This window comes from Thermobia domestica, chromosome 7, assembly GCF_964235325.1.
Source record: "Thermobia domestica chromosome 7, izTheDome1.hap1.1, whole genome shotgun sequence".
In the NCBI taxonomy this organism is placed as follows: Eukaryota; Metazoa; Arthropoda; class Insecta; order Zygentoma; family Lepismatidae; genus Thermobia; species Thermobia domestica.
Window position 1 is genome coordinate 204735976 of NC_137460.1, and position 26624 is coordinate 204762599.

Genomic DNA, 26624 nt, shown 5'->3' on the forward strand with positions numbered 1-26624 from the left:
ATAAACTACTATGACTAGGTTTAGGTCAGGTCTTTGATCTTCCTGGAGCAAATTGATGTATAAAATGAGTGCAGTACCACAACAATAAACTTGCAAATCATTAAAAGAAAGTACTGTAATGAAAACAAAAAAGAAAAAAAAAAACAATAATGTCTATCTCAGAAAAAAATAACCATCCTCTCAAAAAACCTAATTTCTTCCTCAAAATCATTACTACTTTTGAGTCCCAGTGGTTTCAAGATGAAACCACGTACCATACCTACTTATGAAAAATTACAAAAAATATATTTTTTATTGGAGTAGTCTTTAAGTATCATACTAATTAGAAAAACACAAAAAAATACATTATTGGACAAATATTTTTATTCTTGGGAATCAAAGGGTTAACAGAAATAGGGTCTGACACTTTCTTTGTGACATCTAGTGTTGTAAATAGAAAAAAAAAACCGTTCGTATTTTTTCAGAAATGTACGTTTTTTTTTAAAAAAAAAACATTGCCTCTCGTTTTTTTTCTAAATTTCGTTTTTTCTTTCAAATAGTCATTTGTAATGTATCTTATGTCATTTAAGTCTGAAGTATTTTTATGTAGGTGTAATTACCATAAAATGCAACATAAATTAAACACTAGATACTGATACGGTACAAATATTGTACAATTTATATGAGCAGGGTACCTACTAATAATCCGGGTTTCTGTACTGTTTCACCAATATCAACGAAGAAGTATAAATGAACATTTGTGTTTTTCGAGAAAGTAGGCCTTTAATAAATACGAAAATAATATAACGAACAGTACAAAATGCAAATAACTTGTCTAAAGGTAAAAACTAATACTAATTTGCCTACTAGTATTTTTCTGAATATCATATATAAATAATTTGTCAACTAGATATATGATATGCATTGCTTGCTCTACCATATGTGAAACACATGCATTTGCACGGGGCTGCAATATCTGTCATAAGTATTTTATTTAAAATAAATATTTCTTGTTGGAGATAGACTTCATGATCATGGTAGCTAAATTTACTAAGCTGACCTTCTATTTGAATACTACATTCATAAATTATGTTTAGGTCGCATTAGTTTAAGTCACATGATCAGTGCTAAAGCAAATGGTAAAATAAATCCCAGAATAAATTGCTTGATTGTTGTCAAATACAAGAACTCAATTCTCGAATGCCTGTCCCCTTTGGTTAGTTATCAGAGTTCTGACATGAAAGCTTCTCTTGTCTTTGTCGCAAATAAGATCGTTATTATTGAAGGTGGAAACACTTTAAAAAAAATAACAGATGTAGAAGGAAAATCAAGAAATAAAGGCAAAAGAGCTAGTTGCACTATAACTGCAAACTGATATGTTGAGATTGAAACTCGATATTGAATTCTATAAAAAAACATTACCATCTTTCAGATGTATTTGCTTTATCTTTCACTAACATAATAGATTAATATTTAAAGAAAAAACAGAAACAACAATATTGTATTTGTAGTAAGTATTTAAGCCTTTCTGAGTGCGAGTGTAGTTTCCCTCCCTTTCGTTGCTCATGCTGGAGTAGCATACTTAAAATCGTGACTTTTAAGATTTGTTCTTTATGGAGAAAGAGGGAGGCGGCAAATTACGTCATTGCGCGGGCGACAAATTGCCTAGGGCCGGCCCGATGATATGTACACTCATGTCCAAAATGACTGTCATATATCTATAACTGTCTTCTTGTAAGAATATAATTTGATAATGATTTTGCAGGGTACTTGTAACACTGATGCTGTGTGTATAATCGGAAAATGTATATTTGTAGTAAATTTCAAAGGAAAAGAATTATAAATACGAAAATGAGAAAGAATAAAAGAAAATGTTGCTAAATGGACAAGAAATTTTATTTTCGTTTTATTGTTCTTATTTACTGCTGTTTTGACATTAAATTTGCCACATACATGTCTTTGCCCATTATACACATACTAACATTATAAGAAATACCAGGCGGATTCGTTATCAAATTATATTCCTACAACAACATATTTATAGACATGCGACAATAATTTTGGACATGAGTGCTACGTTAGAAAGAGCAAGTAGCAAAGATGGAGACTAGAGACCAGAAAGCTTTGTGTGTTTTAATTTTGCAAAGACTGAATCTGTAGTTACAGTGCAACCGTCTGTGTGAATTGAATGTTTTGTGCCATATGGCGGAAAGTTTATGGGCCTTTCTCACCTATTGACTCAATGTGTGCCATGTGACGAATGAAGCTCACATCGAACACTTGAAGCAAAAACTGTTTGAGGTGTTCTTCTACTTGATGTATTGTTTATAATTGTGCGTAAAATGTAATAAGTACTACGAAGACTTAATTCCCCGATATTCATTTTGAAACACTCTGCATTTCTCAGCATCAGTATTGGAACTAAGATGTAAAAAGGAGAGATTGTGATTGTTTACAACAACGATATTATTATTAGTCAAGACTATAATTACTACAACACAAGTTAGTAGTGAAAAAAAATGTCATTAAATGTACACTCGTAATCCTTTCGGACCCAGGTGGCCAAAGTTGCACATACGGGTGTCACTTTTTTTAACCCTCTCCTGTATGGTCACTAATTAATATATCGATATATATATATATATATATATATATATATATATATATATATATATATATATATATATATATATATATATATATATATATATATATATTGCCAAATATGGTTGGTCCATAGTTTATCATTTTAGTTTCTTTTTCTTCTGTGTGTCGAATTTCCTTCTCAAATTTCACCCCAGTCAAAAATTCGAGAATTTTCGAATTTTCTTTATTACTTTTCCCCTGTAATTTCATTCGTTATAGAGAGACCTCCTTAAGACTTGTCAGGAAGATACGTCGGATGGATACCTAATTGTTCACATCAATTGGACGGGCTTGCGCGCAGTGTTGCCAACTACGGAAATTAAAATCTCGTTAAATTTGGGCAAAAAATTCGAAATTTTTGTTATAAACCGTACCTATACGTCCGAATGCAAGTCAACTTACGCCAGTTGAACATTTGTCCTTACCGAACAAACTCGGGTACATATTGTTTAGGTTCTAACTCTTGATTTTCCCCTACTTTTCTGTTTATCGAAATATATTTTTGGTAATTAGAAGCATTGTTTCTTAAATATCGCCATGATACTTGTAGGATATATTAGTAATGTACCAGTGTTTATTTTAAGATAGTTTTCGTCTATCTGGTAGCAGTGTTGCCAGCAACGGAAAATTTTAATTCAAGACGTTAGGTGAAAATTACGTGTTTTGTCTATTATATCTCTTGTTGGCTACATAGGAAGAAAAGTACAAGTATCTGAAAGTCTTGTCTTTGCCCTTCACAATGCACTATAGAAAGTTTTAATAGGATAGTTAGGGGAAGTACAGTTGAAGTTTACAGTAGACCTTGTTCTCTAAGTGGAGAGATAACTGTGATTTTTTTAGGTAGACTGAAATATTGTTAATGACCTGCTTACTTTGTTAGATATCGTCACAATACTTGTAGGGTATATTATAGGTATACCAAAGTGTCTTTTAAGATAGTTTGTGTGTGTCTGCTAGCATTGTTGCCAGCTACAGAAAATTTTAATTTCCGATTTTAGGGGGAAATTTTGGAAAAATTCCCTTTTTGTCTCTATTATTTCCCTCTTTTTGGCTACATTCGAACAAACGTACCACTGTCTGAAAGCATCGTCCTTAGCCTACACAGCACACCAAAAAAAGTTTCGGTAGAATAATTAGGGGAAGTACAGTTGAGGCTTATAATAAACCATGTTCTGTAAATGGTAAGAAAATTGTGCATTTCTGAGTTAGAATGAGATTTTTTTTTTAAAAATCATGCTTACTTTGTTAGATATCGCCATGATACTTGTAGGATATATTCTTAGGGTACCAATGTTTAGTTTCAGATAGTTTACGTCTGTTTTATGGCAGTGTTTCCAGCCAAAACAATTAATTCCCGGTTTTAAGTGAAAAATTCGGCAAATTTCCCTTTCCTCTCCATTATTTCACTCTTGCTCGCTACGTTGGAACAAATGTACCACTACCTGAAAGACTTCTCTTTTGCCTACAGAACGCACCATAAAAAGATTCAATAGGATAATTAGAGAAGCTGTAGCTCCGGCATATCTGTTGATTTTTGCCTCTGAGGCGTAAAAAGTGTCAAAATTTCATGTGTATGGAAACAGAGAATTTTTTTTTTCTCTCTTTGAATGGAAGCCAGCGACTTCAGGTTTTCACTGTACCTTGTCAACGTACAAAAGAATTTTTTTAGGTCACTTAGACCCATATGACAACAGTGGTGCTAGATACAAAAAAAAAAAAAAAAAAAAAAATGAAATTCGGTTAGGGATTTTTTGTAAATTTTTACTCCTACGTTTTCCTCAGTAATTTACCACCCATTCGCAACACTGCAATGCAACGTACACCAAAAAATAGCCACATTCCTTTTCTAAAAAACAAGGTCTTAACCATATCAATAGGGTAAATGGTTTTTGAGCAATAAGTCACTAACTGACAAAGTAGGAAAACGCCAAAAATGATCTGGGTCCGAAAGGAATAATCACACGATTTTGCTGTTATAGGTACAAGGAAACAAACGATTTGTAAGTTACAAGGGCTTCGACTCAAGTTCTATTGATTATTTTAATAATCTTCATCATAAATCAATAAATAATAGCTGCCAGAAAAAAACAGACATTTGAAAAAAAAAACATGAAAAAGAACGATGTTTTTTATTGAAAAAAACTTCACAGAAAAAAAAACCGTTTTTTTACAACACTAGTGACATCACATTTGAAAGAAGATTGATGACTGTTCTGCAATAAAATTTGAATATATTAATGACTTCTCGTGTAAAACTTTTCTTTATATTATTTTATTTTATTTTATTTTTTTTATTTTATTTTTTTATTTTTTTTGAAAATGATAACATATTATTACATCACATGTTTAATGTATGAAGGATATAGGCACCAGAGAATATGTAAGCATTTTTACAGAGGTTTAAGGGAGTCCTGGAAGAAATATTCTAACCTAAACTAATCTTTTGGCTATTTCTGAATAACATATATCGATCATTAAGTTTTCATTTACTGCATGTTGTTATCGTATTAGCATCTCCAATGTATAACACCAATAACCAAAGTTGTATGAGATGTAAGGACTAACTTAGGGTTATGGGTTTCATGCACTAAACACTTTGCTTTCAACATGTGAACATTATTGTGTTATTATTATTATTATTATTATTATTATTATTATTATTATTATTATTATTATTATTATTATTGTAGTTTCCTATATAATGATATTTCCGTAATAATTTTACATTTAAAGCAGCACGTCCGCACATTGATATTGACAAAATATGGCATCAATAAACAAAGCTTTGCAAGTTATATTCACTACTTTCTTTAAACTTGATTTTCTCTGAACTTGTTTTTTGTGGGTTATGAGTTTCATGTACGGTGCCACCGAAATGTAAAATTGATTTATGCATACACTGTTTTGATATAAATAATTAAATTACAACATATATTTTAGCAACAGTGTGTTAAGTTTAGATTTACCCCTCCGCGTTTTATAAAAATCAGGAAAATTTACAGGAGAAATGAGGTAAGAAATAATAATTTGAAGTTTTTATTTGATGTTTAGGAATGTAACTTCGGCAGGAGAGTTATGTTTAATACGAGAAAAGATACGTGGAAGTTAGTACTATTTGCCGGATGCGGAAGCATTCGCGGAAGGTTTCAGCAGCATGGTAGTTGTAAAATATGGCGAACAGGTGTAACGGATGAGCAAAAATAATGAAGAAAACCTTTTAAATTTTTGTGAAGACCACGGAGTACTGAAGTTAAGTGAAATGTAACCATTTTTAATACTTTAAGCACTGGTTTTTTTTTTTTTTTTTTTTTTTTTTTTTTTTTTTTGTATGTTGCAAAGTCCAAGGGCACCTTCAGACTGGAGGGGCAACTCTAAACTTAAGCCGCGACAGTAATTACAGTTTTGATAAATTGTCCATAAGCTTAAAGTAGCTATAAATCTGTATGCTTTATAGTATTGTCTTTGTATGATATACTATAGTACAGTAACCGTCGACATTTGCATGAGACATTTTAAATAAAACTTATTAGTCCCGAATAGCAGGCCGGTAGCCAGCCCAAAAATGTAGGGAGGGCCCGGCTGAAGTTAGGGGGGCCCGATCCAACCATATTATAGTTCATTTCCAAGCCTACCGTGAAAATTTTAGAGGGGGCCAGCAAAAATTTATGGGGTCCGAGCTCTAGACCCCCCTGGATACGTGCCTGCCGAATAGTGATTATAATTTTTTAAATACATTCATTGTATTAAGTGTCGGCACGAACCAAATCTCGCACTGCCTGAAACATTAACAAAGGTTGAATAATATGAACTTGAATTGGATTAATAATTTGTGAATTATTTTATTATAGAGGAAAGTGATCTTCAATTGTTTATCTAATCATTTTCTTTCGAAGTATTATTTATGTTTTTCACTGTTCACAAAAAAAAAAAAACTTAAGTATTCCCATAATCAATTTTATTTATGTAAGCATTTGTTTAGATGTGAGAAGTAAAGAACTTAGAACACTTGTAAAACACTAAAAAAAAAAAAAAAAAAAAAAAAGAAAAAGAAAAGAAAAAAAAAAGAGAACTTCTCTTAACAAACCGCCATCTTGCATTCCACATTATATTCTTGTTTCTAAATCTAGTAGCACAGGCTACTGCCGAACTGTTGAACTAAAAGAAGACAAAAAGAAAGAAGGAAAAGTGACTCCGATTCAGTCGGTTGATTGCATTTCGAATTTATTGTATACATAATGTATACAATGAGAATTAATGTAATACTGTTAAATTCAACACATAAGCATTAAAACCATTTTATGAAGCCTCATTGGTTTTTGATTAAGCTAGTAAATTTACCCAGAGATTTTTAAAAAGCATTATTCTGTTCATCAGTTTAATAAATAAACCAACGAAGATGTCGACGGTTATGAATGCTCTTAAATCTAGATGTCGAAGAAAGCTTAATAGGACATCTTCGTTGCTATTAAGAATGAATGAAGAACATACGAAGAAACCAATGCCAATATCGAACTGATAATTGTAAAAAAGAAAACAAAAAGTATGTGATCACATCTATCCGACATTTATGCTTCGAGTATCCCTCAGCACCTGATATTGGACATCTTGATATGACAGTTTGTCATGTGTAATATACTAACACCAAGAGAGGCTAAATTTACATTTAAAATGTTTGTTCTGAAAATATTAAAAATTTGGTATTTGGGGCCAGAATAGTCAGTTGGTATCTTGAATGGAAGGGGTATAAAGGAACAAATAAGAACGATGAATTTTGACCAGAACAGAGACAAGAGGAAATGTGATACGATTTTTTAGTTTAGTGTCCCTTTCAGCTGCGAGACTATATGAGATGTGGACCTATAGTTTTAGCGTGGAATCCGAACCACGTGGGCTCCCGCCGGGATTCGAGCTCGAGTCTCCTGCACCAAAGGTGCGTATGCTAACCGCTTAGCCATGAAGGAGAACTACACGAAGAACTAGCAGGTAAAATTTTACTTTAGGCAATCCATTCATTACATGATCCATTTTCAACAGTTAATATTTATGTTAGAAGAGATAAATACATATTTACTAGTGTAAGGATAAATTTATTTGCGTTAAAATAACGAAGTAACTATTAAATGAATTCCTGAGGCGTCGAATCATCGATTTAATAAGAAAGTGAAATTTTGCTAGTACCATGATTGGCAATTAATTCATTTCTCGTATGGTCTAACATTGGAAGGAAAAATTGAAGGGAAAACCATTCGAGGAAGACCAAGAACGAAGTACATGAACAATGTTACGAGTAGAAAGGGCGATCTTATAAGCGGTTAAAAGAATTAGAACATAATAGCAAGAAAATTACTATCTCTCACATTGCCCAGCAATTTTTAGTTAAAAGAGAAAGGGAAAAATATTTTTGCACGAAGACCTGTAATCATGGACGTTCATATTGCGGAGAACAATTCGGGGCGATTGTCCCTTCCCCTTGACACACAGTAAAAACTGAAAGAAAAATATATGAGTGCATAAGTAAGATGATATGACATTTCTTTATTAATACCATTTATATGTAAAAATTCATTAACTAGGATCGTCTACATCACAGGACATTAAAAGCAAAACACACACACACTTTCTCTCTCTCTCTCTCACACACACACGAACTGAAAGCAATTGTATTTTATGTCTTTGAGTCTTTAAGTTTTTGTTTGTATTCCATATACAAGGACTTTTCTTGTAGTTCTTCGATAACGCAATTTCTTGAATGCGATAATTGGATATTTAATTGTTATTTATCTAATCTGTTAAATATGATGAAGTTTATCCCGAATATCCAACAAAATGACAACAAGATATGAATATTCAGAAAGGAAAAGAAGTATAACTAAACGTCCGTTACCTTTGCTTTTCCATACGGAATGAATTTAATTTCTCATGTGAGATCCTAAAAGTTTGTATGTTGGGTAAAGTTGGTCCTGATGAATCGACGACTGTCTGGACATAATGACTCATAATAGACTTCTACATCGACCACTTTATCACTCTGAAATGAACCAAATAAGAAACAAATTATGATAATTGTCAATAATTATTTCGCTTTTATCATTTCTACAAGTTGAAAATATGTACAAATTACCATAGCAAAGTAAAAAATATTCACATTATAACTATGAAAGAGAAATCTGACCCGCTTTCAAGAAAGCCGTCTAAAACACTAACTCCAAGGCGTAAACTTCCCCTTCCTCTGGATTTTCTCCAGATAAATAACCTGTACAAGGCTGTGAATCAAATATTTTATGACATATAAACGAAACCAAATAAAAAACACGTTATAGAAAGCTTAAGTTCAGATTTGGATATTAACGGAGATATGAACTTTCTGAAAATGGCGTACCTTGAATTCAAATCGTTCTCCTGTAACATGACGAAAGCCAGGACACGCCATTTCACCCTTTAGCCAACCAAATGATCAGAATATTTAGTTGTAAGTTTAATTCTGTAAATCATATCGCAAATGTCACCATCTTCAACAACACAGGAGTTTAGAAAAGTTACTATAATGTTATCTTAGTCATTTTAGTTACCATTTGCACGCTGCTGAACTATTTCAATATAAATCTTTCACTTAGCATGGTTTATCCTTATATGAAAGTTTGTTGTGTATTCAATTATCTCCATAGCAATTCTAATAATTTGATTTAGAAACAATAATAGAACATCTGTGTGATTCGTAAGCAAAAACAAATCGTTTTTGCAAGTTACAACAAGTTCATGACGTCGCATTCCAAGAGAATAATCTTATCTAAAATTTTATTTTATTAACATCTTTCCAAGGAATGGCATCTCTTTTCGCAACTTGTTAGGAAATAAGTATTGTATGCAATTATGTTCTTGCTGTTATTTTCACATCAATCAACGCATTTCATTACTAAAAACTGACAAGTAAAGGGTCCAAATGGATGAATCAAGTTGCAAGATGATACATAGTGACCCTGATAGAAGATGTGAAAATATGTATATGTGCAAAGCGGCTAAACTCCCATAAGAAACGGAGGGGATCAAAATTAAAGTAAATTTCTATGCTGTTATCGAAATTTATCAAATAAACTGTTGAATCGTGAAAATAGGGAAAGATAGACAATGCAAACGGTGGTAGTTTCACATACTGGCAAAAGAAGAATGGGTAGAATAGATTACATACCTCCGCCGCCCATCTTGAAATGCGCCATTTTAAAATCTGTGATATTTTTTGAAATGGAATTTAGGATCATCTTTATAGTTATTTACGAAAATCTAAGGATACTGATACTCGTATAATGAAAGTTTCGATTATCACGAAAACACATATAAGTTAAACATATCTACAAGCCAAGAAAAGTAACAGTGAAGTTTGATATCCAAGTATATTATTATTATTATTATTATTATTATTATTATTATTATTATTATCAAATTTCACTGTTTTATTTGATTAAGATTTGATAAACTCCTACGGTTATGCCAGCTAGGCTAAAGGAGATGGTGATGATGAGAAATGAAGGCAATGAGGAAATGAATAAAGTAGGAGGAAACGGAAGAACCCCGAGAAAACCCACGCATACAGTGTTTGTCCACCACAGGTCTACTTGGCGCGATCTGGGATAGAACCAAGGACCCTGCACACCAGAGATGAGTATTCCACAACTGAGGCACCGCAGCCCCTAAGTGTTATTGTGAGGACTAATGGATGTATTAACATTACGATAAGGCCCACTTGCATAATAATAATAATAATAATAATAATAATAATAATAATAATAATAATAATAATAATAATAATAATAATAATAATAATAATAATAATACCTACATAGCATACGAACGTTCACACGATGTCCGAGACTGATCCGCAATGGACAACGAGACATCCCGGGATCATCCGCATTTGCTCCCGGAACATCCATAGGATCTCTGCGAATATCCAGATGTCCGCTAATATCCCTGAAAACGGTATATTGAACCTCAAAAGATATCCACTAGTAAATCGTGGGATAATGTGGTCCTAGGTATGTTCGGCGTGGGATTTCCCTGGGATCTCCTCTCCATCCGGGACGCCCCTTGGAAATCCTTTAGGATGTCCCATGCAGGACATCCATGGGATGTCTACTCATATTGTCCCGATAATCCCGGGAACTATATGGGATGATTGGGATCAAAAGGGGACGTAATAATAATAATAATAATAATAATAATAATAATAATAATAATAATAATAATAATAATAATAATAATAATAGGTATAATAATAATAATAATAATAATAATAATAATAATAATAATAAATTTCTTTTTCTCGTGCAGTGCATAACATCACTACATTTTGACAACGATGATTCAAAAAAGAAAATCTAGTGTTAGAAAAAAAAAACTCTTACATAACTTTTGATGACAATATTGGTAAGTTTGTTTAATATAACCTAGGATACTGGATAATAAAACTTGAGAACTGGCCTACGTACATATTTTAAAGAGCAAAGACGAACGGGATTTGCAGAAACCTAGGAATTCAAGTATCGCAATCACCAGAAGCAAAACACGCTTCTTCCTATTCTTAATTTCCTCAAAAGCGCGATGCTCGGATAATGAATGCCTACAGCCAACACGTGTTTTTTTTTTAATAGTTTTGGGTATTTTTCCTTAATGAGTAACGTTTTAACACCAATTTAGTGATAATAATGATACTTTAATTACTTGTCTTAATTGTTACTTTTAGGTATTCTCCGTAGTGTCAACATAATAGTATATTTTTGCTCTTTAAAAGAAAAACACCATGTTTAAGATAGCTTTAAATGTGAAGTAACAGGCAATTAGCGTTCAACTACACTTATTAGTACTTCTTTTCAAGGTTACTTATAGGGAAGCAAAACAGCACTTGTCCGATTGAAGTGAGTGTAAGCGAAATTTCACCATTTGCCAAGATATGTGTCGGCCCGTTTATCTCTCTCTCTCCTTATAATGACTTCGGTAGGGGCTGTCCAAATTGAATAACAACGAAACAAGGCAATTGTTTTGGTACATGGTAGATTACAAACAATTTGGAAGTTTACTTCTTCAACAAAACAATCGCCCGTTTACTTTTAATTAAATATGATTTTCACTTTCTTTGCATCTTCTCGACCATTCTTATTGTTTTTGGTTCGAAATCCGTTGTGAATAAGGGATAAATTTACCCAACTTATATGTTCTACTATAAAGTTAGTAAATATTTTCCGTCAGCCAGTTTCTTTCGAGACTTCAGATTTACCTTTCTTTCTTTTTCTTTTCTTTCTTTTTTTTATTTTGACGTCCAGCGACTATAGATCGAGGCTAAGGGAGGCGGTGACGGGGATAATGAGATAGATGATAATAGTGTAATGAAGAAAGTGGGAGGAAATGGGAGAATCCCGGGAAAACTTACGCACACGGTGTTTCACCACTACAAAGCCCACTTGACGGGAGCTTTAATCGAACCAGGGATCCTACACATCAGAGGTGAACACTCTACCACTGATCCACCGTTCTACCGCGGCCCATCAATTGCCTTTATCATATAAATTGAAATGAGTCAGAAGGAAAGAGTGAATTCACTGTGATTGAAAGAAAATTCTTAACTTTCCTAAGTATTACCTGATTTTTAATGACCAGTGGTGTGTGTTTTCTTCGAGACTTGCCCGTAGCGCATGTTGCTTGAAATTGATATTAGCCAAAAATAAGGAGCGAATTCATTCTCCAACTCGAAGAAAATTTGAGCTCTCTTATATGGCTAGGGATAGTGTACGTGCCTTTGGAATGCGAGATCCAGGTTCTATTCCCAGCAGGACCTCATATGGCTCCGATCCCACGTTGATCTGTAGGTCCACGTCTCATAACAGCTTCGCTGCAGAACGGAACGCTAAACTTAAAACCAATCCTTCGAGAAAACTTGCAAAGCATTGTGGGTTAGAGATAGTTGCAATTGCTTCTATAACATTTGATCAGCAGTTTTTTTCTAGTTAAATAATGCTGAAACTTCGTCAATGCTATCGAATTGCTGTAAATGACATTATCATTTTCTCATCTATTGAAAATCACGCAAGACCTTACATATGAAACATATTTAACCACTTTTTTTTTTTTTTTTTTTTTTTTTGAAATAAAGGCCTTTGAAATTAGTCAGATTTTCAGTCCTCTGGAAATTCATTGTTTTTATTTGAAATGCGTCACATATTGGTCATGGTATACGACACTCTGCTACTTTGAATATGCATTGCCCGCTCGTTATTACTTCTGTAGTCACCTCTAAAATGATGACGTGATACTGTAGCCCTGTAACCCTGAATAATCAGTATGGTATAGTAAGTTCTCGTTTAATATTGTAAATTAACTAAACTAACCGCTACGAACAACTTTAATTAAGACAGACTACTGTCTGTCTACTGTAAAGACTACTGTCTTAATAGCTTTTAAAACCACATTTAATGATCAAGAACTTCATTAACTGCATTCGAGCTTCAAATTAATAATAAATTATTATTATTATTATTTCTTCTACTTGCAGAGAGATTGCTTAAAATAGCTTTTTGCCGCAAAAACATTTTTATAATTTTAATAATTAGATGTACTTAAATTTGCATGAATTATATTGACTAGAATAAAATGTCAGATTGTTATACACAATCCATCACTTAACTCTTCACGTCATACACTCTACCATTTCCGAATCCAATTCGATATGTATAACAATCATCATCCGATCGGAAGCACCTCATTTAAACTTCAAAATAATAAACAATCAATTATTCTTGCTACTTCTTCTTGCGTCGTAGCACTTAAATTAAAGCTTTTTTTCCCGCAAAATTTTTACACTTTTCCATCTCCACAACAAACATGTAGATTTGAAATACTGTAGGTCTGAGGTACTACCATTTAAAAAAAAAATAACAACATAACTTTGTGTTGGCTTGGCAACACTATAAATCCGACTGCATTGCAGAGTATCTCACACAATACCACATCTGTCGAAGTTTGCATCGAACAAAATTTCAGTTTTATCTATCGATGTACCTAAGAAATCCTGGATGACTCGGGATGCGCACGAGTTGAGTCGAGTAGAGATTTAACAATGTCTCGACTCGTCTCGAGAAAATGTTGTCTCGACTCGAAAATCTGTCTCGACTCGACAGTTTCTGTTTCGACTCGACTCGAATTAGAGACAAGACGTCTCGAAATTCGAGTCGAGACAAAATATACGAGTTAAAATATACGCACAGATCAGCCAGACCCTTATGACTACCTAACTAATTGTCAGTATGTCCACCTTTGGCACGAATAATAACAGCGACACGTCTTGGCATGGACGTAATGATCCTTGGTAGGTCGCTGGAGAGAGTTGGCATCACATATGCACACACAGGTCACCTAATTCCCGTCAATTCCGCGACATAAATACCCATGGGGATCCGAAGGGGAGGGGAGGGTGGGGCCCGAGCCTCCCCGGCTCACGAAAATGTGTTAAATTTCTTAATATAAATAAAAAAATACCAAACGTAATATAGCAAATAGGGATTTGATCGCCCCTAGAAAATTTTCTTCGGGCCCCCATGCAAATACCTAGTAAGCAAAGGCGCCCATGTTCTGGTTTCCAAGGGGGGCAAGTACAAGCGACGTTTCAAATATAGTTTTAAATTTTGCTGTAACTAATGTAAAAATTCTATTGGGTTTTCGATATTCCCAAGTACAATTTCCTCTTAGGGGGAGCGAGCGCCCCACCTTGCCCCCCTGATGGGTGCCCTTGCTAGTAAGTACTAAAATCCATGTCTTTTAACCTTAAGGAATTCCAAGATATAGACATCTAAATGTAATAACTGAAATTATCCCTTCTTTTTCTTCACTTCTAGGTCGCTGAAACTTATGTTTAATTATTTTACATATGGAAAGCCAAACAATATTTCATGGTTCTATCGTTAAGGGAATCCGAGATAGTGATATCATATTATAACAATTGCAATCCCTATTTCTCCCCTTCCTCGTCGAATCTACAATAAATAAATAAATAAAAAATAAATAAAAATAAATAAATAAAAAAATAAAATAGAAATTTAAAAAATTTAAAAACTTTAAAAAAAAACCTTCCCTTCGAGGTATTTTATATCACAATCCTTTATAGTATCCAAATTTCTATCTGATTCAACCTAGGCGTTGTTTAGCCAATGAGTCAGTCACTCTCTAGAGAGATTAAGCGTATTTCTTATGTTACCCGCTGATAGCAACAGGAAAGTACCAGATGCTACAAAATTTTAACATTTTTCCGCAATAAAGATACGAATTATACACAGTTAACCTTACAGGCGTTTTATTTTTAGTTGCATAGCAAGGCATAAAACGCTAGTGTGCAACAATAGATATTTGCTTCGTTCTAGTTTTTATTAGTTATCGCAAATTATAACGATCCATTGTTAGATGTTAACAGCTTAATATCTGAGTTGAATGGTATGTATGGCTATAAACTAAGTAGTTTCATAGTTCTTATGAAATAGGAGCGATTGTTTGCAATGTTTCTGACAGAGGGAACAGCAAATTCTTTCCTCAGAGGAAACACATTTCGTTCGATAATTTCTCATAAATTGTACCGTTAGAACGATAAGTAGATTTATTTTCCAAGCAACTGCAATATACTGTACATAAACAAGAAATCGTTAAAGGGGAAAAATTAAAACGTATAGCGTAAAATATGTCACGGAAACGCAGGGGCGGATCCAGGACGGAGTTCTGGGGAGGGCAGTGGGTTGTAATACTGCAACTTAAAGCTACTTTTAAGAGCTCCAAACTCTGGGATGGGTTTTATTTATATATAAAATAAAATCTTTATCGCCCCCTCTGGATCCGCCCCCCGGAGAAACGTAAGATCTGACGATTCTATGTGCTAGACATTCGGATCTCACTTCTAACATTAAGACCTGCACTGAGAAAACAAATTGTAGATAGCGTACTTAAAAAGCAATATAACCTATGTGATAGTATTTACTTAACTGGAAATTCATAAATAAACTCACAGATTCAATCACTCTCAGATCAACCGTCACATCTTTAATGTCTCAATTATTTCTGGTACTGTACAAACGTTTATCAAGTCAAATTATCAAGCTATTAGCCTACTATGTACAAACTTGCAACATGGGAAGATTTTGCCCCTTATTTTTTATACATTACAAGCACAAACAAGGGTTATTTCTGTAAGTGTAAGGAAGACAGGTACAAACTCTTATCAAATTCAGGTAAGTTTTACGATAATTATCATAGAATAGACGGATGGAGTGACGGTTAGACACATAAACGCCAATCGAGTCAAATGGTAGAAGCTTTGCTAACGCTAGCTTCAAATAGGAATTGTGTGGTCCATGTTTGTTTACACAATTGAGAGTCATACTAAACTACAGTCTATGCATAAACATAAAAAAGGCTTACAAAAGAATGACAGTTCAAACTTTCGTTTTTCTTATGTTTATGCAAAAGAGAGAGTGATGGAAGACAATTTATGAAATAGAAGTGAAAATTAACTAAGCAAAACATTTACGTGAATTCTAAAATATGACGTTTTAATACTAGTAGACTTTGACTCAAAATAGCACATACAAATAAAGATATCTTCATCCCTGAAAGATTTTTTTTCCATTTCGCATTGTGCAATATAAAGTTGCACATATTATGCAAATATTTGTTAATATGATTTTGATAATATTCTGTTTCATTATTTTATGCATTTTACTTGTTCTGTTGTTATATGTTTTCAATGTAAAAGGCTCAAATGCTGTATCTGCAACTATACAAATTAATATATTTCAAACTTACATACGACATATAAAGTATTTGACACAAAAATGGTGAAATCTACGTCTTCAGCGATACGCTAACATGTTTAACATGTTCACAATTGAAAAATGGACATGTGGAGAAAAAGATCGAAAACTTCAACGGTTTGATTCTTAAATTAATGCACTACACTCTCGACAATTAGGCCAGTTCCTGCGTAGAGGGGTACACAATTCTCAAAAATGCCGCATCCCTGACAGCGCTTTATTTTTCTTATTAAAAAATGTATATTTACATTATGTATGTTTATTTACGTGTGAAAGTATAATTCAATATACATTGACACAGCAAAGATTTAATCACGAGCACCGTTCCCAATTGAGCCTTTTATGGGTAAATCTAGCTACCTATTTTCCAGTGGCGGAGCGTGACATTTTCTAAGATGCTAACCCAATTCGTACTTATGGTATCTAAAGTCCTGCTGAATCTTTAAAGTTTGTCTGTTTCTCAAAAGGGAATTTATTCTTTTTCTTTGTACAAAGGTGTTCAATAGCTGGAATTCCTAAACTAAAATGCAGAGTAAATAAGTCAATGGCATATTTAGGTCTAATCGTGAAGTTCGTATCCGTAAAAGTCGGATATAAATCTTCAGAAGTCCTGCTAAATAGATAACTAAAAACTCGGTTTAAGGAATTATTGCACTGGAGTAATATTCCTATGATTTTATTGTTATTGAAAGTCAGTTATGAGAATGAATTCGAAGTATTTTTAAATGAATTCAATTCTAGAACTGCCAAAAATTCCAGCTGATTAATTTCGTCGAATCGATAGGTTAACTGATAAAACAATGTGTTGAGCACTTCAAAGTAGAGTCTCCAACATGATTCTTCCATATTAGGGTAAGTTTACAATTTTTCCATTTGTTGTTTTTTTCCTGGCTTAGTATCTTCACTTGACTTAATCGACGAATATCTCTCTTAAAACTGTTCTCCAAAAGATATCAAAAACAATTCACATCAGTTTAGTGGCTAAGGCTCGGGTTCATTTCCACTTGAAGAACACTGAACGCATTACGGTGGTTCTGATTCCACTTTAAGTTGTAGCTCCAGGTCTTAAATAGTCGTGATAGTGAAAAGGTACTATAAACTTTAACAGGAAAAATAAACAAACAAAAAAAATCGATCTTGTTAGTCATAATTATCTTAAAATCTTCAATATTTGCAGAGAAATATTTTGGCTCTAGAGTAACCATATTGCCTGCTTAAAATCTCTCATGGCTAAATGGTTAACGTAAGCGTCTACGGCGCGGGAAACCTGGGTTTGATCCGGCGGGAGCATATGTGGTTCGGATCTCCCGTGAAGATATAGGTCCTCATCTCATATTACCTCGATGCTGAAACGGAAGCTAAACTCTAAGCCAACCAATCAAATATACTGTCTACGTAATAGGGGGATACTCCCGTTGCGTACCTGTTTCTACTGTGTGTAACACATATTCATGACTATAAAACTATGCATTTTTTGGCTCTGGATTTAGTAAAGATAATGTATTTAGTTTTAACGAATAAATACTTTTGTTGTGAGGTATTTCGAATAGTACGAGGATTGTTCAATGATTTTTTTTCCAACTCTAGGTTTTTATTATTCGTTGTACGTGCATAATTGTTCTGTTCCTTCAAACGAAAGCTTGAACTTTCTGCTTTACAAATGCCATATGTATTATTGTTTCAGGTCGCTGACAATGACGCAGTCACAGAATTAGTGAAGGCTACATGAACATTCGGTTAAAATAGGGTGCGGTGATCGAATTCCTGACTTTGGAAGATGTGACATCCATCAACATCCACCGTCACATGATTGCTATGTATGGGGAACCACGTATAGACATTAGCATAGTGAAGAGCTAGGTTCGGACTGTGGGTACAAATAATCCAGCCAATAAGCGAGAATGAGATTCCAGCATTGATTTAGCTTCATAAGTAACTATTACAGAAATTTTCTTTGTACCACCAATTACTTTTAAACACTCTCTTTACTGCTTCATGTATATCCTTGCCTTTTGTAGTATCATGAAGTGGAGTAACAGCAAGAAGTGCTTCATGAACATCAAAGTTCTTAGAAATTGTTTTAATGCGGAATAAAAGCTGAATTGTATCCCTTATATCGGTCAGTTTATCAATGGCTAATGAAAAATACTCAGACTGATCAATGATGGTTTTTAATTTATTGTTACCATAAGCATTTAATTCTTCAACTCTTCCGGTAACAGTTTGTTTTCAAAGAGGGACGTCTTTGAGTTTCGACGCATTTTTTCCTCCTTCTTGATCTCTGACCATTTCTATAGAACATTTTCCCACAAATTCACCATCAGATGAACACCGTTTTGCCTTCACTATTTCTGATCTCACAGGATCAGAAGCGAGGAGAGATTGAATTGACGTGGCTTTGCGAAAAAAAAAAAATCTTTTGAGCATTAACCTTTCCTTCAAATCTGCGATAACTGAAGGACGTGCCTGCGCGCAGTACTTCCTGGACCTTATGCAGAGTCGTTCTAACTAGTGATTAGTGTCATACTAAAGTGTTCGACTAACATATGTTTCCTGCAGTAGTCATGTCTTTAGTATGATGCTAATCATACGTCAAAACGACTCTGCATAAGGCGGCCTGATTTTTCTAGATGATTCTGGTTGTAGTCGCGCCTAAGATTGTGTTCCTTATGACACGAGAGAACTTGTAAACATACAAGACATTGTGGTTTATTAACTTGATTGTTCATGAACAGAATTTCCCTTTCTCACTTATCCTGAAACTTTCGGTTTTCATCACTAATCTTCCTTTTGTTATTCATACTAAAGTGGCACTGACTCAAAAGTAAACTCAAAATAATGTAATTTTTGATTAAACGCCATGTAATTCTGAAGTATGTTGATGTAATGCACCAGTCCCAAACACAGACTCAAGGTGCCAGGTTCTCAATGACGAAATCCCTCCAACGAGTCTCGAAAACCTCTTTTGCTCGAAAAACATCCTTATACTTTTAAGGTTGGGTGAAAATATTTTGGATAATTTCTTAAAAATGAAAACATTTCTAAGAAATTAAAAAAAAAAAAAAAAATCAATCGCTAGTAAAAACATACCTGCCCTAAATGGTACTGATGTTTAAAAATATTCAGAACCAATCACTTTTCATGCTGCAGCATGAACAGAAATGGTACGCTTAAATTTTTAGGTACCTAATGTACGTTGTTCTGTATGGCTGCGAAACATGGTCACTAACTCTGAGGGAAGAACACAGACTGAAAGTATTTGAGAACAAGATCCTGAGACGAATATTCGGACCCAAGAGGAACGGGAATGGCGGAAACTTCATAACGATGAACTACATAAGTTATATGGTTTACCCAACATTGTTAGGGTCGTCAAGTCCAGAAGGCTTAGGTGGGCGGGTCATGTAGCTAGAATGGAAGAAAGTAGAGACGCTTTCAAAGTCTTGACTGGAAGGCCAATCGGTAAACGACCATTAGGAAGACCTAGGCGCAGATGGGAGAACAATATTAAGATGGATCTCGCAGAGATTGGAATACAAAGTAGAAACTGGATCCAATTGGCTAAGGATGGAAGTCAGTGGAGAGCTTTTGTGAACGCGGCATTGAACCTCCGGGTTCCATAGGCCATAGAGTTAGAGTTAGTTAATGTACGAAATAAAACACTAACCTAACTAATCTTAACCCTAAATTTATTATTTTTTTTCGCGCCTTAAACATAATCCACTTTGTGTATTAGTCCAAGTCATTACATTTAAACTATTTTTATTTAAATTATGTACCCAATAAAATAATAAAAAAGTTAACACTTATTTTTTCGAGGGCTGGAGGAAGTGCCTCGCGGGCTGCATGCGACCTGCGGGCCCGTACTTAGCCGTCCCTGGTCTATATCCAAGTTCATTGTATTTAACAGAAGGGTGTGTCGTTAGTCGAACCATTTATGATACACTTGAGTCGGAGTGTTTCGCTCCTCCGTGGCTATGCAGTTAGTGCGCGCCTTTGGCGTGGGAAACCCGGGTTCCATTCCCGGCGGGACCTCATGTGGTTCGGATTCCACGTTAATCAGTAAGTCCACGTCTCATATAGCCTCGCTGCTGTTAAACTCAAAATCAAATCAAATGGAGGTGGTATAAGGTGTGGGGAAAAGCCAGGAGTTTATAAAGTTATTTTGTGCAATATATGATATAATGCATGACTTTCGAGAATTTTGAGAGAATTTTATTATTGGGAGTACGAATAAATTGGTCACATAATAAAGTACATACGTGTTATAGTTTCGCCAACTAACTTTGGCTTCATCAGACAGTACATGATAGTGTCTGATGAAGCCAAGATGTTAGTTGGCCAAACTGTAACACGTATGTAGTTTTTTTATGTGAATATATTGTTTTGCTCAGCAAATAGTTTGTTTGTGTTTAAGTATATACAAAGCAAAGCTTCTATTTATGGAGAATAAATTGGATCGTTAATCAAAGAACAATCAATGCATTTTTTAAAAAAATAATTTTGCTTTATTTATTGTGAAATGCACTTCATCGATCGTTCTTTGATTAACGATCCAATTTATTTTGCTCAAAATTTGAATATTGATCTCTTGAATTTGATTCAATTGCTATGAATATTGTCGCTCCTTACGAAATGAACTTGAAAGATATGGAAAATGTACTGCCAACTATCGGAGATAGTTGAATCATTATACTAACCTTAAATTGGTTGTATATGTACGATTTATTCACAAAATTCCTACCAGCTGTTAAAATCTTTCTTTTCTAATTTATTATTCAACACTTCAGTTACTTTTCTACGAAAGAATAAATAGCCCATAATACCGAATTAAGGCAGCAAGGTGAACGGGAAGTTGTCTTAAAGTATAACAACACAACAGAAAAGGAAGAGTCCTTGTTCAGTAACTTGCAAATACGCCATACGAAAACAATAAACATCAAGATCAAAGTATTTTTTTTTCTAAACCTGTAGTAAATACGTTTAAGACAATGAAGATTACTAAAAACCTATAAAGAAGTGAGATATTTTCATACTAGTAGGTAACTGTCTGTTTTTTTCTGGTACTCTTGTAATTTGAGAGCGCGATTACTAGAATTACAATTGCCACGCATTCAAATAATTACCCTGCATATAAAGTCTGCAAAATAACTAAGAAGTTCAGTAAAGAGCGGTGATGATGACGTCTATTTAGACAGCCCCCCACTTTGTTTTCGCTCTAGCTCATTGTTCATTGTTGCACAAACGAAAATTTGTGTTGCACATTTCTGCACAAACGATTGACACCATTTTGACAAGGTGGGGGGACTGTCTAAATGGACGTGTGATGATGACATGGATGAAACGGTGAAATGACGAAAGTGGCAGGAAATGAAAAAAAAAAAAAAAAAAAACAAGAAAAAAAGTGGATCCAACCATGGATTCCACTTGCCAGACGTGAGTATAAACTCACTAATTTATTATCAGAATAGGTACTGCGGCATATGGTTTGTATTGGAATGAACAGGGTTACAAAGGAATGGATAGAAAGCATGATAGGTGTTTGTTAGGGGAAAATAAGGAATCTTGGGGCAGGAGAAAAAGTAGGTATTATGTTACGGAAAGAATTCTTGATCTTTCGTTTGTAGAAGAGGATTGAAACTGGATTTCATATACAACATATAGGACCTATAGAAATATTAGTGTATTATCAGTTGATTTGTGAACTAAAAATTATTTTAACAAATTAAAAACAGGAGTTTTTGTCATTGACAGAATATTTCAATACTAGGAAAATCAATATATTTAATTTGCTAGATATGTAGCTCACAAGGGGAATCGGACTTCAATTTGCAGTCATAAAAAGAAGATGGCTTTACTCTTATAACAAGAATTTTAGGAAACCTAAAAATGGATCAAAAGATTGTGATCTTGGCCAATAATTTGTTTATGGATCAGGTGCTACAAATTTTTTAAACGGTTCCTAAATCGAGTTTTCGTATTTTCTGCGGAATAAGTACATTATACTGAGTTCACTGAGTTTGGGTTTGGTTGCACTATATGTAGTTCTTCAGACACAAGGCCTATAAGAAAATTTTTGATTAAAATACGTGGGAACTTTTGATCCAATAAGCAATTCGTTAAAAGTTTAGAAGTAATTGGAATTTTAGTTTGTACATTTCCGAAAATGATCCTTGAGTTCGTTGTTTGTGTATTATATATCGGAGATTACTTGAAGGTATGAAGAATGTACTAACTATGTAAGGAACGCATATCGAGAATCGAACCCGGGACCCAAGGAAGAAGGACACGTGCGGTAACTACTAGAGTAGAACAAACATTGTATGTGTTGCTTAATTTAGTGGTTCGTCTATTGTCCGCAGACAGACAGCGAAAGTAGTGGATCGGAAATTGTTTACTATTATGAATTAGCGTTACTTACAAACTGAGACGTTTCGTTCGCTCTTACTGACATTGTTAGCAATTCTAATGTCTTCGTATCAGTTGTTTGTTTTCATCTATATGATCTAAGGTTATATCAGACAAGAGATATTGCTTAATTACTAGTTAACTAGTAATATAGTTTATATGGTATCAATACTTCCACTGGGATGGGGGATCCATCCCAACATTGCACGAGTTACACACCTGAACACAAGAACCACTACTTTATGGAAAAGATCATTAGGTTTGATCGATTATTTTCTCAATGGAGAGGTTATACAGGAACTGAAAAATTGTACGGAAGATGGTAGCTCAGGAGTAGCGCTTTCACCTTGGATGTGTAGTGTTCCTGGTTAGTACTCAGATCATACCAATTTTTACTAGACATGTCTTTTTCGTTGAGGATCCTCCATTTCCTATCAAATTCCCATTCCTTCAATCCTTTTTATGTCCAACTACTATCGTTACACAACGATCTCCTTTATTCTACATGATATAACTACGGTCGTTAAAAAAAATCACTCGATGAATCTGATGAAATCAATCTAAAATTGCTACTTCTGTATTCTTTAGTGTACATTGTTATTATTATTAATATCAATAATGTGCTAAACTTGAAATTTCACAAGAACCTGCCATAAAAGTAAGTCATAAGCTGCACGCATTACTTCGTTTTTATTTAAACATTTAAGAAATTCACTTTATAAGAACCAATATTATGAAGATTCACCGACAATGAATTCAGTATAAATGTTAATAAATTTGTTGTTTCATGAAGAATCAGAATTTGAATCACTAAAACTATTTTTACCACACTATTTGCATTTATATTGTCTCAGCTACACAAATGCATTATCACTGTGTACACTACACACTACGTAACTTCGGAAAAACATAGTTCACTGAGTATTTACACATACTTAGTTGTTGTCTTCGCAACCAGAATACGGAGAATTCGTGCTTTTTTTTTTTTTTTTTTCAGAAACATATTTACAAGTTCATAAAGATAACTCCGAACAGTTACATACAGTCTGTATGAAATATTAAAGTGTTTCATGTATCTTTGCAAAACACATTGATGTCAGCGTAATAAATATAGAACATTTCTTCAATTCCGGGACTATATGCAACATGGACTTACAACTTAACACGGAATTCGTATCACATGAATTCTCGGTGGGAATTGAGCCCCGTTCTGCGATGCCAAAGTCTCGTACGCTATCCACACAGCCAAGAGAGAGCTCAGTCAAAGGAAGAAAGGAGAAACATTTTTAACTATTCTACAAAAATAACAACTTACTGAGATCTAAAAAAAAATCTACTATGTATAGTTATTCAGTGATGCATAAATCAAGGAAATTTGCCCCTTCCGCAATATTTGTCCAGTTGACAGTTTCATACTATTTGATTCATACCCAGAGCTAACGTTGTGGCTAAACGGTTAGCATACGCGCTTTCGGTCTGGGAGACCTGGGTTCGATTCTCGGCGGGAGTATACGTTAAGCTGTAAGTCCACGTCTCATATAGCCCCGCTGCTGAAAGAGACGCTAAGCTCCAAATCAAATCAAATTAAATAAATTGATTCCTACCTAGTGCTTGTTTCAGCCCCTTCGAAGATTGCTAACCGTCCTCCCGTAAAAAAAGCTAAGATATATTACTTTGCAATTACTTGTATGTGTCAGTCTTGTGCAGGAAACATTCTTTAGCACACAGTGATCCAATAAATTTCCCCCACTCTCTGGTCAAAATTTTTGAAGAAAACCTGATTTTGCTTAAAGAAAACATAGGTCGCCATATGATTCATATTTTCTTTGCATCGAAATAACTATGTTTACTTATCTACGTAATTAGTTTGCTTAATTTATTATTTAAGGCTTTTTTCTTTCGAAAATATAAACAAATTACAATTTCACCTGTCATTACATAAAGTCTGATAAGCTGAGAAAACATACAACCGTTATAAGCTAACGTTAGACATTTGCTTGAAACAACGTCAGCAGTGGTTGCTTAAGTGAGTTGTGCTTGACTTAATCAAAAGGAAACGAGTTTCGTATGGAGCGAAACTCTGCATAATTTCAAAACCTGGATACTTAAAGAAGAAGAAGAAGAAGAAGAAGAAGAAGAAGACAATTAAAAGCGTTCGATATTCATTTAGGGTATAATGAAGCCGGATTATTAACAGAAGTGGCTGCTTGTAAAAGAATGGACGGAATGAAAATATGCAGGAAACAAGATCCTTGCGAAAACCTAACAGAAATTCACATGGGTTGGAATCGAACCAGGGACAATAGAGGTGAGCTCTGTATCACTATTTTCTTAAAGAAAAATGTTCGTCCCAACTGAAATACTTTTCAGTTAATTGTCTCTTGATTTGTCTTCATTCTATCTAGATAATCCACTATGACGTTGTCACGTAGAAAGGAATTTCGAGAACAGTTAAAAACTCACGCTCTTCAGAGGAACTTGCGAACCTAACGCTTCAAAGAACTCGAACACATCACACCGAAGATTACTGAGCCACAGATTGCTTGAAAACCTTCGGTTGTAGGAATAAGAGAGAGAGAGAGAGAGAGAGAGAGAGAGAGAGAGAGAGAGAGAGAGAGAGAGAGAGAGAGAGAGAGAGAGAGAGAGAGAAATATATATATATATATATATATATATAAACAAATATATAAAAATTCAAAGTGCTCAACTTGATCAATGTAAATTGTTGGTTAATTAATATGTATCCTCACTAGACATAGGCAACGTCCTTTCCTGCGATCATGTTATAAATCAATTTTAAATTCTCTGGGAGTTAACGGAATTCGTTTCCAAAAGAGTACGTGAGAGCAGTGAGAAATATTTGACGTTGAGTAGTTGTAGTTTGTGGGAAAACTACCTGTGGATTTGGTTCACTAATTCTCTTGTGAACTTAACCAAGAAACCAGTTCACAATCTTTCCCATCGACATACATGTTCTACCTGGTGTTCTTAAATATGAGTCTCTCATAATTATTTGTAATTTAATTTCAATAGTATTTGATGTGCACACGAGGGGAAGTCAAGACATAAAGGGAATCATTGAAATTTTACTAGTGGACAAAATCAGACATAGACTTGTGTCTAGGGGTGCGCACGAGTCGAGATTTAAGCCTGTTTCGACTCATCTCGAGAAAATGTTGTCTCGACTCGAAAATATGTCCCTTTCTCGTTTCGTGTCTCGAAATTTGAGTCGAGACAAAATATACGAGTTAAAATACACACATACATCAGTCAGAACATTATGACTATTATACCTACCTAATTGTCAGTATGTCCACCTTTGGCACGGATAACAACGGCGATGCGTCGTGGCATGGACACAATGGTAGGTCGCTGGAGAGAGTTGGTACTACATGTGCATACGAACAATAATTATAACTATGCTAAATTACTACACTGCCAATTGCTTATTCAGAGAATTTATGAAGTTCAGGTTATCGCAATAGTATTATACAAACTAGATAATCAATTATTATTATTATTATTATTATTATTATTATTATTATTATTATTATTATTATTATTATTATAATATTTGAAGTACATTCAAATATCACGACATTAATTATTAGTTTTAATTAACTGAATTGCGCTGAAAATTAAATCTTGATCTCGAAAGATTAACTATTAAGTTTATGCGTTCTGTGCCTTTCTAAAGTAATAAATGGTGGAATTGGTTTCAAGTCTGTTTCTAAGTAAATCCTTTCTTCAAAA

At 34.1% G+C, this 26624-nt stretch overlaps 1 protein-coding gene across 1 annotated transcript in view; it reads right to left on the reverse strand.

The window, feature by feature from the left end:
- LOC145690680 (GILT-like protein 1) overlaps nucleotides 1–26624 on the reverse strand; it is a 50987-nt gene that overhangs the window by 16619 nt on the left and 7744 nt on the right. Inside the window, exon 2 of the mRNA XM_081765820.1 lies at nucleotides 8510–8653. The gene's annotated coding sequence lies outside the window, so the exon portion shown is untranslated. The remainder of the gene's footprint in view (nucleotides 1–8509; nucleotides 8654–26624) is intronic.